The 14,148-nt window shown below is 37.8% G+C and overlaps 1 protein-coding gene across 2 annotated transcripts in view; it reads right to left on the bottom strand.

Moving 5' to 3' along the window:
• WASL (WASP like actin nucleation promoting factor) overlaps positions 1 to 14,148 on the bottom strand; it is a 75,214-nt gene that overhangs the window by 58,914 nt on the left and 2,152 nt on the right. The window lies entirely within an intron of this gene.

The raw sequence follows: 14,148 nt of genomic DNA, 5'->3' as shown, positions 1-14,148 counted from the left end.
AGTATATCAGACACAATGGGGGTCATTAAATAATGAGGGTCAATTCTTCAACAGGACGTAACTGTTGTAATATTTACGCTCATGATAAACAGGTTCAAAACAAATGAAGAGAAACTGATATAACTGCAAGGAGAAATTCATAACAATAATGAAAGAATTTAACACCTTTCTCTCAAAAATTGACAGAGCAAGTAGACAGAAAATCAGTAAGGATAAAGACAACTTAAAACTATGCTACTGATCAACCTGATATAATTAACAATTGTTGAACACTCCACCATGGCGCTAGTGGTAAAGAACCTGCCTGCCAATGCAGGAGAAGTTAAGAGGCACAGGTTTAATCCCTGGGCAGGGAAGATCCCTGGGGAAGGGCACGGCAACCCACTCCAGTATTCTTGCTTAGAGAATCCCATGGACAGAGGAGCCTTGTGGGCTAGAGTCCACAGGGTTGCAAAGTCAGACACAACTAAAGCAACTTAGTGTGCACACACAGCACCTAACAACAGTGAATTGTGTGTTATTTTCAAGTGCATGTGGAACATCAATTTAAACCATATTCTTATATATAAAAAGGATCCATATATTTTCTAACATAATGGAATTAAGTTAGAAATCAGTAGCAGAAAGATATCTGGAAAATCCCTAAAACTTGAACACTAAATTACATGCTTCTAGAAAACAACACCACAAAATGTGTGGGTCAAAGAAATGAAAAGGAAAATTAGAAAGTAATTTAAATTAAATGAAAATACAACATATCCAACACATGAGATGCCAGTAAAGCAGTATTTACAAGAAAATGTACAGTACTAAACATCACATCAGAAAAAGGTTTCAAATCAATAACCTGAGTAATTATCACCTTACAAAAGAAAAGCAATTTAAATTCAATGAAAGCAAAAAATAATAATAATAATAATAATATCAGAACAGAAATCAATTAAAAAAAACAAGAAAAACAGTAGAAATCAGTTAAACTAAAACTTGTTTTGTTAAGAAAATCAATAAAATTAGCATACCTCTAGCCAGACTAATTAAGAAAAAGAAAATTATACAGTGTCTGCTACTTATTTCCAAATAACACAGGAAAGAGAAAAGTGATTGGAGATATAAAGCAAACAAGACTAGCCATGAGTTGATAACTATTGTCCTATTTTATAATTTGCATACGTTTAAAAGTTTCTATAATAAAGATGGTTTAAAAAAAAGGGCATGAGGTAAATTTATATGTACCTCATATAATAAGAGACTCTTTGCAGGTAAAGTGCAAACATATGCATTCATACACATACCTACAAATAAAAGGGACAGGAAAGAGACACATCAAATCCTTAAGAGCTTTCTATTGAGACTAATTATATTAGGCAATGAGAGGTGTAAAAGGCTATTTTACCTTTCAATTCCATATAGTCATTGTGGGTGTGTGTGTTTTTAAACAATGAGTATAACCGGGATAGTTTTTGTATCTAAAATAGAAAAAAAAAGTTTTGATGGTTAGTACACTTGATGTGGGGGCTTCCCAGGTGGCTCAGTGGTAAAGAATCTGCCTGCCAACACACGGCCGCAGGGAACACAGGTTTGATCCCTGGGTCAGGAAGATCCCCTGGAGGAGGAAATGGCGACCTACTTCAGTATTTTTGCCTGGAAAATCCCCATGGGCAGAGAAGCCTCGTGGGCTTACAGTCCATGGGGGTCAAAAAAAGTCAGACGCAACTGAGCATGTGCACACACACACACAATAAGAAAATTATATAACTACAGAAGGAAATAAGGAAATTAAAAAAAAAAAGACTTGCTTTCCAATGAAAATCCTAAGTCAATTTTTCCTAAATTAATTTACGAATCCAAAGCTCTTTTAAAGCAAATATTTTTTTGGTGGGAGATGGGGTGGGGGGTAAAGTTGTGAAAAAAAATACTAAGTATAGGCACATAATCACTTTGAATGCTAGTAAGGTCATGCGCAAAATCCTTCAAGCTAGGCTTCAGTAGAACTGCCGCTGTTGCTAAGTTGTTTCAGTCGTGCCCAACTCTGTGCCACGCCATAGACGGCAGCCCACCAGGCTCCCCGGTCCATGGTATTCTCCAGGCAAGAATACTGGAGTGGGTTGCCATTTCCTTCTCCAATGCATGCATGCATGCTAAGTCGCTTCAGTCGTGTCCGACTCTGTGCGACCCCATGGACAGCAGCCCACCAGGTCCCTCTCTCCATGGGATTCTCCAGGCAAGAATACTGGGGTGCGCTGCCATTTCCTTCTCCAGGCTTCAGTAGTACATAAACTGAGAACTTCCAGATGGACAAGCTGGGTTTAGAAAACGCAGAGGAACCCAAAGATCAAATTGTCAACATACACTGCATCACAGAAAAGTCAAGGGAATTCGAGAAAAATAACTACTTCTGCTTCATTGACTACGCTAAAGCCTTTGTGTGGATTACAACAAACTGAAAAATTCTTAAACAGATGGGAATACCAGACTGCCTGCCTCCTGAGAAACCTGTATGCAGGTCAAGAAGCAATAGTTAGAACCAGAGATGGAACAACTGACTGGTTCAAAATTAGGAAAGGCTGTATATGTCAAAAGAAATGCAAAAAAGCAAAATGGCTGTCTGAGGAGGCCTTACAAATAGCTGTGAAAAGCAGGGAAGCAGAAAGCACAGGAGAAAAGGAAAGATATACCCATTTGAATGCAGAGTTCCAAAGAATAGCCAGGAGAGATAAGAAAGCCTTCCTCAATGATCAATGCAAAGAAATAGAGGATAACAATAGAATAGGAATGACTAGAGTTCTTGTCAAGAAAATTAGAGATACTAAGGGAACGTTTCATGCAAAGAAGGGCTCAATAAAGGACAGAAATGGTATGGACCTAACAGAAGCAGAAGATATTAAGAGGTGGCAAGAATACACAGAAGAACTGTACAAAAAAGATCTTCATGACCCAGATGATCACAATGGTGTGATCACTCACCTACAGCCAGACATCTTGGAGTGTGAAGTCAAGTGGGCCTTAGGAATCATCACTAGGAACAAAGCTAGTGGAGGTGATGGAATTCCAGGTGAGCTATTTCAAATCCTAAAAGATGATGCTGTGAAAGTGCTGCATTCAATATGCCAGCAAATTTGGAAAACTCAGCAGTGGCCACAGGACTGGAAAAGGTCAGTTTTCATTCCAATCCCAAAGAAAGGCAATGTCAAAGAATGCTCAAACTACCGCACAATTGCATTCTTCTCACACGCTAGTAAGGTAATGCTCAAAATTCTCCAAGCCAGGCTTCAGCAATACGTCAACTGAGAACTTCCAGATGTTTAAGCTAGTTTTAGAAAAGGCAGAGGAACCAGAGATCAAATTTCCAGCATTCGCAGGATCATCAAAAAAGCAAGAGAGTTTCAGAAAAACATCTATTTCTGCTTTATTGACTATGCCAAAGCCTTTGATTGTGTGGATCACAATAAACTGTGGAAAACTCTGAAGAGATGGGAATACCAGACCACTTACCTGCCTCTTGAGAAACCTGTATGCAGGTCAGGAAGCAACAGTCAGAACTGGACATGGAACAACAGACTGGCTCCAAACAGGAAAAGGAGTACATTAAGGCTGTATATTGTCACCGTGCTTATTTAATTTATATGCAAAGTACATCATGAGAAATGCTGGGCTGGATGAAGCACAAGCTGGAATCAAGATTGCCGGGAGAAATACCAATAACCTCAGATATGCAGATGACACCACCCTTATGTCAGAAAGTAAAGAACTAAAGAGCCTCTTGATGAAAGTGAAAGAGGAGAGTGAAAAACTTCGCTTAAAGCTCAACATTCAGAAAATGAAGATCATGGTAGCTGGTCCCATCAATTCATGGCAAATAGATGGGGAAACAGGGGCTGACTTTATTTTTGGGGGGCTCCAAAAATCACTGCAGAAGATGATTGCAGCCATTAAATTAAAGGACCCTTACTCCTTGGAAAGAAAGTTATGACCAACCTAGTTCAGTTCAGTTCAGTCACTCCATCGGTCCAACTCTTTGCGACCCCATGAACCACAGCACACCAGGCCTCCTGTGTATCACCAACTCCCGGAGTTCACCCAAATCCATGTCCATTGAGTCAGTGATGCCATCCAACCCTCTCATCCTGTCGTCCCCTTCTCCTCCTGCTCTCAGTCTTCCCCAGCATCAGGGTCTTTTCAAATGACCAACCTAGACAGCATATTAAAAAGCAGAGACATTACTTTGCCAACAAAGGTCCGTCTAGTCAAAGTTATGGTTTTTCCAGTGGTCATGTAAGGATGTAAGAGTTGGACTATAAAGAAAGTTGAGTGTCAAAGAATTGATGCTTTTGAACTGTGGTGTTGGAGAAGACTCTTGAGAGTCCCCTGGATTGTAAGGAGATCCAACCAGTCCATCCTAAAGGAGATCAGTCCTGGGTGTTCATTGGAAGGACTGATGTTGAAGCTGAAACTCCAATATTTTGGCCACCTGATGCGAAGAGCTGACTCATTTGAAAAGACCCTGATGTTGGGAAAGATTGAAGGCAGGGGGAGAAGGGGACAACAGAGTATGAGATGGTAGGATGGCATCACTGATTCAATGGACAGGAGTTTGGGTAAACTCCGGGAGTTGGTGATGGACAGGGAGGCTTGGCGTGCTGTGATTCATGGAGTCACAAAGAGTTAGACATGACTGAGCAACTGAACTGAACTGTATATGTCAAGGCTGTATATGTCACCCTGCTTATTTAACTTCTATGCAGAGTACATCACAGGAAATGCTGGATGAATAATAAGCTGGAATCCAGATTGCCAGGAGAAATATCAACAACCTCAGACGGCAGATGATTCTACTCTTAACGGCAGAAAGAGGAACTGAATAGCTTCTTGATGAAGGTGAAAGAGAGTGAAAAAGCTGACCTGAAACTCAACATTAAAAAAACTAAGATCATGGGATCCGATCCCGTCACTTCATGGCAAGTAGAAAAGTGGAAGCAGTGACAGATTTTATTTTCTTGGGCTCCAAAATCACTGCAGACAGTAACTGTAACCATGAAATTAAGACGCTTGCTTCTCGGAAGAAAGCTATGACAAACCTAAACACCGTATTAAAAAGCAAAGACATTACTTTGCCAACAAAGGTCCATCTAGTTAAAGCTATGGCTTTTCCAGTAGTCACATGCAGATGTAAGGGTTGGACAGTAAAGAAGGCTGAATGCCAAAGCATAGATGCTTTCAAACTGTGGTGCTGGAGAAGACTCTTGAGAGTTCTTTGGGCTGCAAGGAGATCAAACCATTCAATCCTAAAGGAAATCAGTCCTAAATATTCATTGGAAGGACTGATGCTGAAACTGAAGCTCCAATACTTTGGCCACCTGATGCGAAGAGCTGACTCACTGGAAAAGACCCTGATGCTTGGGAAAGACGGAGTGCAGGAGGAATAGAAGGTGGCAGAGAATGAGATTGTTAAGATAGCATGAATGACTCAAGGGACATGAATCTGAGCAAATTCAGGGAGATTAAGTAAAGGACAGGGAAGCTTGTTGTGTTGCAGTTCATGGGGCAGCAAAGAATCAGAAATGACTTAGTGACTGAACAACAACATAGGCACATAAAAACAGCTAGAAAATATTGAAAAGGAGAGTAATGAGGGACTTGTATGCTGTGCTCAGTCGTGTCTAACTCTTTGAGTGACCCATGGACTGTAGCCCACCAGACTCCTCTGTCCATGGAGATTCTCCAAGCAAGAATACTGGAGTGGGTTGCCATGCCCTTCTCCAGGTTATCTTCCAATCCCGGGATCGAACCCAGGTCTCCCACAGTACAGGGGAATTCTTTACTGTCTGAGCCACCAGTGAAGCCCAATGAGAGACTTAAAACTAATCAAACCATATCATCTTTATAAAGCAATACTAACTAAAAATTCTATACACTGACAAATTTAAAAAAAGAGAGAGAGAATGCAGAAATGGAGCTAAGTACATCTGATAATGTGGTAAATTACAGGGACAGCATTTCAAATAGGTATGGTAAAATGGACTGCTCAGAAAGTAGTGTCGTGGCCATTTGTATTATAAAAATGTAGTATTAGATTTCTACGACTCTTGTTTTCCAAAGTCACTTTCAGAAAGATCAAAGATAATAGGTATAAAATAAAACAGTAGACGTACTAGGAAAATATGAGTAAATATTCTTGCAAATCTGAACTAAGCCAGTATTAAATAAAAACTTGATACACTTGAAAGACTATCACATTTAACTACATAAAATTAAAAACCTATGCAATGACCAAAAATATTTCTGTCAAAAAATAAAATGATGACTGCTGAAAAATACCATAATACAAAGGTACTATTCCTAAATAGTTCTTTAGGTCACTATAAAAAAGCAAATTCAATAGAAAAATGGTCTAAAGACAAAAACAGGTAATTACAGAAGAAATATAAATGACCAACAGACTCAAAAAGATATTTAACTTCTTCAGAAACTACAAATCAAACAATGCGATTTTTTTCACCAGTGAAATGGTCAAATGCAAAAAAGACTTTAAACTCTAATGTTGATTCGACTAGACAGTTTCGTACTAACTGTTTTGGAAGACAATTCAGCAGTATCCATTACTATTTTTTAATGCTCATGCTCTCTGACTTCATTTCTTAGAGTTTACTCTATAGAAATACCTGGAAAGGATACACGGAAATAAGTATTTGAATGTTTACTACAACACTGTTTTCAAAGGCAAAAACTTGGAAAGTAAAAATACCCATTGTTTTGAGTTGAACTGTGTGTCTCCCTAAAAAAATACACTGTTGTCCTAACCCTAACCCCTGTTTATCTGTGAACATGACCATATATCAAGAGATTCTTTGCAGATGTAATCGAGTTAAGATGAGTTCATTAGGGCTGACACTAGTCCAATAACTGGCTTCCTTACACAAAAAGACAGAGAAACAGACAAGTAGAGAACAAAAGGAGAATCCTGTGATGATTACATAGGCAGAGACTGGAGTGATCAAAGTATAACCCAAAGAATATAAAGGATGGTCAGCAGATGCCAGAAGCTAGGAGATGCATGGGACAGATCCTCTCTCAAGGCCTCCAAGAGGAACCAATCCTGCCAACACCTTGATTTTGGACTTCTAGCCTCTAAAAATGTGAGAGATTAGATTTGTTTTTTTAAGCCACACAGTTTGTGGTATCCTGTTACAGTAGTCCTAGAAAACTGTTACAGAGGTTAGTAAGTTATAAGGAATACATAAAATATAGGATGCAGTAATAAAAAGGATGCAACCAATATAAATGAACATGGCAATGTCTGAAAGATACAAAATATAAGTGAAAAAGTTAACCTACAGAATACCATTTTCTGGTAATTTATAAACAGAACCTCTTTCTTCCCTTTAAACTCCTTACTGAAATTCATCCTTTTCAAATGCTGGTCAAGTCAAATATGGGCCAGACTGCCTACCTCTGTATCTTCACAGGCACTGACCCCTTCACAGATCTACTTCCACTCCTAAGGCCTCGATAAAAAACATTACACAAAGGATTCCAACAGCTTTAATCCTACAATTTCTACTATGGAGCCATTTCCACAAGGAGGTTCTGTTGTCATCCTGAATTCAGAGTCAACCAAATATTGCCATTTTTTTCTTCACTATGCTTCAAGAATATAACTTTGGAATGGAGCTAGATTTCACGGACAGTGATCTTGGACTGACTGACAGTGGCTGCATGTAGGAATACACTGAGTGAATTAGAAACTCCATCGTGACAAAGTAGGAAAAATCGCTGTGAGTGATAGGTGGTATCCACAATGAGAACTAAGGCCGAGTATTTACTCATCCTTTTTGTGTTCTAGATGTCACTACAATTCAGGTTCCTTAGCCAGGCCATGTCTGGTCTGCTAAGATAATGAATAAGAAAATATTTAGTAAACGGTAAAGCTCAGGGACTTCGCTGGAGGCTAAGCAGTGAAGAATACACCTGGGATGTAAGAGACATGGGTTTGATGCCTGGGATGGGAAGATCCCCTGGAGAAGGAAATGGCAACTCACTCCACTATTCTTGCCTGCGAGATCCCATGGACATAGCAGCCTGGCAGGCTACAGTCCATGGGATCCCAAGTCAGACAAGACTTAGCAACTAAATCACAACCACAAGGTGTTACTCAATTATTCTTATGAATAAGAACTTCCAGTTTTCCCCATTTCTACATACTTCCTATCTTGACATTGAGTCAAAATCTTTGTGACTTCTCCCTTTATATGTTCAGTTATGTGTTTAGTCGCACAGTCGTGTCTGACTCTTTGTGGCCCCGTGGACTATAGCCCTCCAGGCTCCTCTGTCCATGGAACTTCTCAGGCAAGAATACTGGAGCAGGTTGCCATTTCCTCCTCCAGGGGACCTTCCCGACCCAAGGATCACTCCCGAGTCTCTTGTCTCCTGCACTGGCAGGCGGATTCCTTAGGACTGTGCCACCTGGGGAGCATGGCTTTTTCCTACTTAGGGACTAAAGCTCAATCCCTAGGTCTGACATTCAAGGTCTTCTCTAAAATCTGGCTGCAATTTATCCCTCAAACTTATCATTCAGTATGTCCTCAAGCAAATACCATTCTCAATTCTAGCCAAGCCAGTCTATTCAGTATTTCCAAATACTCCCTGCAAATTTTCTACTCCATAGTTGCTCACACATTTCCCTACACTTGAACTGAGGGGCTTCCTGTTCTGACATAAATTCTACAGGCCATTCAAGACATCATGCTCGAGTCCCATAGTGACGTATTAAAACTCACAGTGATATACCTACCTTTTCTAATATTCAAAACTTTACGCTGGCTTGCAAAACGTATCTTTATGTGCATAATTTTGGTCTTCCCTAACTACTCAGAAAACTAAGAGGTAAGGACTATATCTTCCTTACCCTTTTCATGTATTCCAAGATACTGAGGTGTTATGTACTCAGCAAGTCCTTGATTCTTGATCATGATGATATTGTATAAATAAAAACAGAGGAAATCATTTGATTAGCTTCATGCACTGCATACAAATCAATCAGCTCCTTTACTACCATGCAATTCCTTAGGTATTTTGGTATGGAGAATTTCACTTAAATTTATTTTGCGACCAAACAAATGATAAACAACTTCACTTCTATTTTAACACTTAAAAATACTAGATACTTTTAGCTTCTCCAAGTTTAACATAAAAGTTTTAACTTCAAAACACTTCACTGTCCTAAAGTTATTGTGTATTTGTTTGATGATAATTTTTTTTAAGGCATTTTATTTCCCCAGATGTCTTCTGTATTTCTCTTTGTTTCAATTTACCTGGTCTTTAAAGAGTACTCCTTTAACAGAGACAGATTTCTATTAACAATCCTCAGGTGAAGTAAAAAATAAGTTAAAAAGCAAAATCACCATGGCAGACAAACCAAGGAGCCAAGGACACTGAAAACAATTAAACTATTATAACAGACACCATACCAACTGAAATATGAAGTTACTCCAAACCTTTCATTGGATTCTATTTTCTAAAGAGAGCTTTTTTAGATCTACCTCCTCCATATTACACCAGTTATTTGGTCTCTTAAAAAAAAAAAAAGCCATAAATTCCTTTATAACACATCGTAAAGTGAAACTGGTGTTTTCGAATAATTTTACTCTCATATTAACACTATAATGATGTAATCTTCTATTACTTCCAAGAATACTGATGTAGATACAATAAATAAAAACAGAATACATTTTTGTTACACTACATTTATGAATATAGTCAAATATTCCAAACATTTTCTAATTAAACAACATTTAACACTTAAAAAATAGTAGACCATTCAGTAACATGGCAGTAAGAATTTTATTTACATTAGCAATATACATTAGTCTGGACAAGACTGTATAAACTTGCCTTGCTTCCAGAATCTTTACAGTGAAAGTGAAATCTATTAAAAATACTGAGTTCTAATCTGTTAGATCAAAGCTATGACTCTCAGAATACTTACGATGAAACTGAATTCTTACCTGCTCTTATAAACTTCAACTTTTAATCTCCCTAAAATAACCAAGTTGGTTCACTATAACTATTGGGTCTAACACTTAAAAACTAAAAACTGAAAGAAAAAAAAAAGCAAATTATTTTTAACCTTAGATCATAAGCAATAAAGGGTAACACCAAACTATCATATCACTAATACAGTGTCATGTAAAAAATAAGGTTCTAGATGGAATTGGTTAACGAAAGAGGAACTCTTTAAAGTAACTCCATCTTAATTAAAAGGCATACTTATAGTAATATAAAAATGCCTTGTAATTAATATAAATAATAATAATAATTCAAAGTTAAGAGCTGATTATTCCATTACTAATGCTAATGCTGTTTAATTCTGTTCACCCTGGTCTTTCTGAGGTAAAATGCCTATTAAAATGTGATGCTAAAGAAAAAGTGAGTTAGAAATGGGTATGTGCAATGAAATGGTTTTAGATGATCTACCTTGCACTTCGATCATCTACCTTGCACTTAGATATATACTATCTTTGTCTCCACTGTGCAAAACAGAAATATGACAAGGTTAACAGAAGGGCTGATCTTTCTCTGCTGGAGTCCCTGGCAGCTAGAATATTTAGAGTGGTAGAACATTAAAGGTGGAAAGACGGTGGTGTATTCTGTCCAACCACTCAGTTTCAGATCAGGAAAATGATCAGGAAAGTCAGGAGGATGGAAATTCTTGTTCACACTCATAATTAACTGGTGGCAGAGCGTGGACTAAAACCCAGGACCCCTCTTATACAAGGACCCCTCTCCCTTTCTGGTCAGCAACCAGAGGGGCTAAAGCTACCCAGAAATTCCCCAAATAGATTTGTCCCAGCTGCTGTTTAACTCTTATTTACATACTCTATAATGTACTGACTTTCAGCCAAAATGTTAGAATTAACTTACCTAAATCAAAACAAATGTAATATACAGTTCAAGATTTTACTTTAAAACTTCCCTGACAGTAACAAGAAATCTAAACCAAGTAGTCAACAGTATTAATGACAACATTCTTTCACATGCTTCTCTAAACTCCCAAAACACTTTATAAGTGGCAGGCATTCTAACTGCTTTACACACATCATTGTACTATTCTCTGAAATCCTTGGCTAAGTCCATTTTACAAATATAGACACTAAGGCTTATACTTGTGAAGAAGTTTGCCTATACTACAGAGCTAAGAATAACAAGAAACAGGATAGATAAACCCAGATCTGCTGGATTCTTCTAAATCTCCTGTGCTTACTGCCTATCCTGTATGAAATTCACTTTTGTACTCACCTCTTTTCCTCTTCACTAGCTTAGGTTGTCTTCCTGTCTTTGTCTCTTCCAAATCCTATGAATTTTAACCTTTTCCCTCCTAACATAAAACTCAAGGTGAAATATATTCCCAGAACTAACTTCCCTTCGGGACTGCCTCAATTTAGGCCTTCATCAAGACAATGATCCCTCTAGGCACCTCTCCCTCTAAACCTATTTAAGAATTTAGAACAGAAATAAAGTTAACTGTTGGACAGCTACTGCTACCAACCATATTAGTTAAGCAGAAGAATTAAACCGCTTTATTCTCCTAATAAACGAAGACCAAAGTCCAGATACCATGCGCATTAGAAACTGAAGGTTTTAACAACTTGATCAAGCAATGAGAAATGCTGAATGAACTAAGGAGTATACAAGTTAGTTATTTTAATTATGCAACCAAGAAGTATGCAGTGATCTATATGCTGGTTATTATCAAAATTAAGTAAGACTGTAGACGTAAGGTCTAATCTCACAGAATTACATACAGGGTGAGAAAAAAATACACAAAAATTAAAAGACTATAATAAGCAAGTTAAAACAAGTGCTAAGGAACTAAAAATAAATACATAAATAAACATTAAAATCAGTTAATTAAAATGTCTCCTTAAATATCAATAAACCTTGAAAACAAACCAAGTAAATATGCATGGAATGGTAACAGTCAATAACATTTCTAACCCCAATCGAAATGGGAGATGGTTGCTGAGAGATAGTACAGGTTTTGTTTTTTCCCCAATTCTTAATATCGTCCTTGAATAAGGAACATATATACATATTTAACTCTTCTTGGCAAGATGGCTATGCTCTTTATAGAAAATAACTAATCACATGACATGAAAGGCAAAAGAACAACAAAACAAGACCTAATGATCTTGTGTTTAACCCTTAATTGTTCTAAGAAAATACTAACAGCGATGAACTGCACCAGAACTATTAACTTTATGTAAAAGTATATTGACATATGTTTATATATTTACATATGGCTTTAAATGAAACTTAAGCATTCTCAAAATCTATTTTTAAAAACTGCAGTAAAACTATAGATTACTGAAGATTCACATCCTCCATGAAAACAACCACGAACTTAAGAGTTTCACTAACATCTAGGCATATTTACACACAGTGACACATGCATGTTTCTACACACTTTTTCTGCTGATTGTTTTACACGTGCCTCTTCCCCAGTTTCCCTCTCTCATGCCCACTAAGGGGGATGAAATTCTACTGGAGTCTTTTTGCCTTGATCCCACCAGCACTGGTTTAATTCATACCCTCATCATATCTCATGGAGCTTATTGTAAACATCTATCTGACCTCCTTTGCCTCCAATCCTTCAATAGTGACTCCACCTTTCTCCTTGAACTTTAAAAGTCAAATCTGATCTTGTGGTATCCCACTAATCAGTGCAATATTTCCTCAACTGCATCTCTCTTACATCCACATCTATGAAATATGCACTGTTATTTAAGGGGATAGAGAAATGGCATCCTAAAAGAGCTCGACTTAATCATAACTCACAGAATATGGGCCAAAAATTGAGGGGAAACCTATTAACATTTCCAACGTGCTTCAGGATCACCCTATTAGAAAACAGTGAATTTCAGCAGTGATTCTCAAACTGTGATGTAACTTAGTCTCTGTTAAGCTTGCTAAAAACAGAAATGCCCAAGTTCCACCTCAGACCAACGAATCTGAATATTATCTAGGAATCTGACCTAGCCATACACATTTGTAATAATCTCCCAATGATTCCAACGCATATGTAAACCTGAGAACCCTTCTTGTTCCGTAACATACCATCAGCAGGTCCCCTGACTTCCCAAGCTGTTTCATACTTCTCACACCCTGGGGGGAACAGTCAACCCTCCAAATTTCTAGATATGAAGGACTGACTGACAGGGACTCGAGCATTCAATGACGACTATACTCTCTAGACTTAAATATTCAAGTACTGACCATTCTAAAAAGCTTTTACTCATCCTCTCTTGTGATCTCCTAAACCTTTATAAAAATAACAGCATCCACACATTTATGGACAGCCCTGATACACACAACCACCCAATGTGATGTATCCCTATTCTAGAAATGAGAAAACCAATTCTAGGACAGGGGGCTTAAGAAACATCCAAATTGACACTATGAATTTAAACCCCGGACTGCTGATTACAAACCCAGGATATTTTCCATTGTAACATGCAGCGTCTTAACCAGTCACTGTGAAGTACTGATATACTTAGCACTTTACACATTAGTTTCCCTATCTAGATTCAGTAAGCTACCTTAGGGGACACATCAACTCTGATTTTGACCTCAACAATTAGCTACTCAATACTAATTTGCTGAGTGAAAGCAGGAATGAAACTCTTTGAGAGCTAGGACTATAACTACTCCAGCTTCATTTTCTTGAGAATTCTTAAGAGCTCTGAATGCACTTCTTGCTTAACAAATTTGGTCTGACCTGTAAATCTCACTGCATGATTTTTTTTTAAATGAGACAAAATATTTCAGTAATGCACAAAATACTGCACAGTCAGCAAAGGGGGATGAGGGGGAAACTGTTCCAGAAAATTAAGATCTCATTCTTTACTAATAATTGGAGACTTCAAATATTAATCTTTGTAACTATTTCATACAACAAGAGCAGGTAACTCCAACAGTGTGGTTCTAAATGACAGAAATCCATTCCTTATCTATCGCTGTATTCTTACATGTCTGTCATTTCTTTGACACCAGTAAACATTATAGGAAATGCAGAGCAATTAGTCAGTATGCTTGTGTATAAATGTAATGTCCCTCCCTGCCTAATGTGTCTGGTATGTAACACACAGTACAACT

This window comes from Odocoileus virginianus, chromosome 1 (genome assembly GCF_023699985.2).
Source record: "Odocoileus virginianus isolate 20LAN1187 ecotype Illinois chromosome 1, Ovbor_1.2, whole genome shotgun sequence".
In the NCBI taxonomy this organism is placed as follows: Eukaryota; Metazoa; Chordata; class Mammalia; order Artiodactyla; family Cervidae; genus Odocoileus; species Odocoileus virginianus.
The sequence above is the reverse complement of the archived record's forward strand: the minus strand, read 5'-3'. Positions and strand labels throughout refer to the sequence as shown.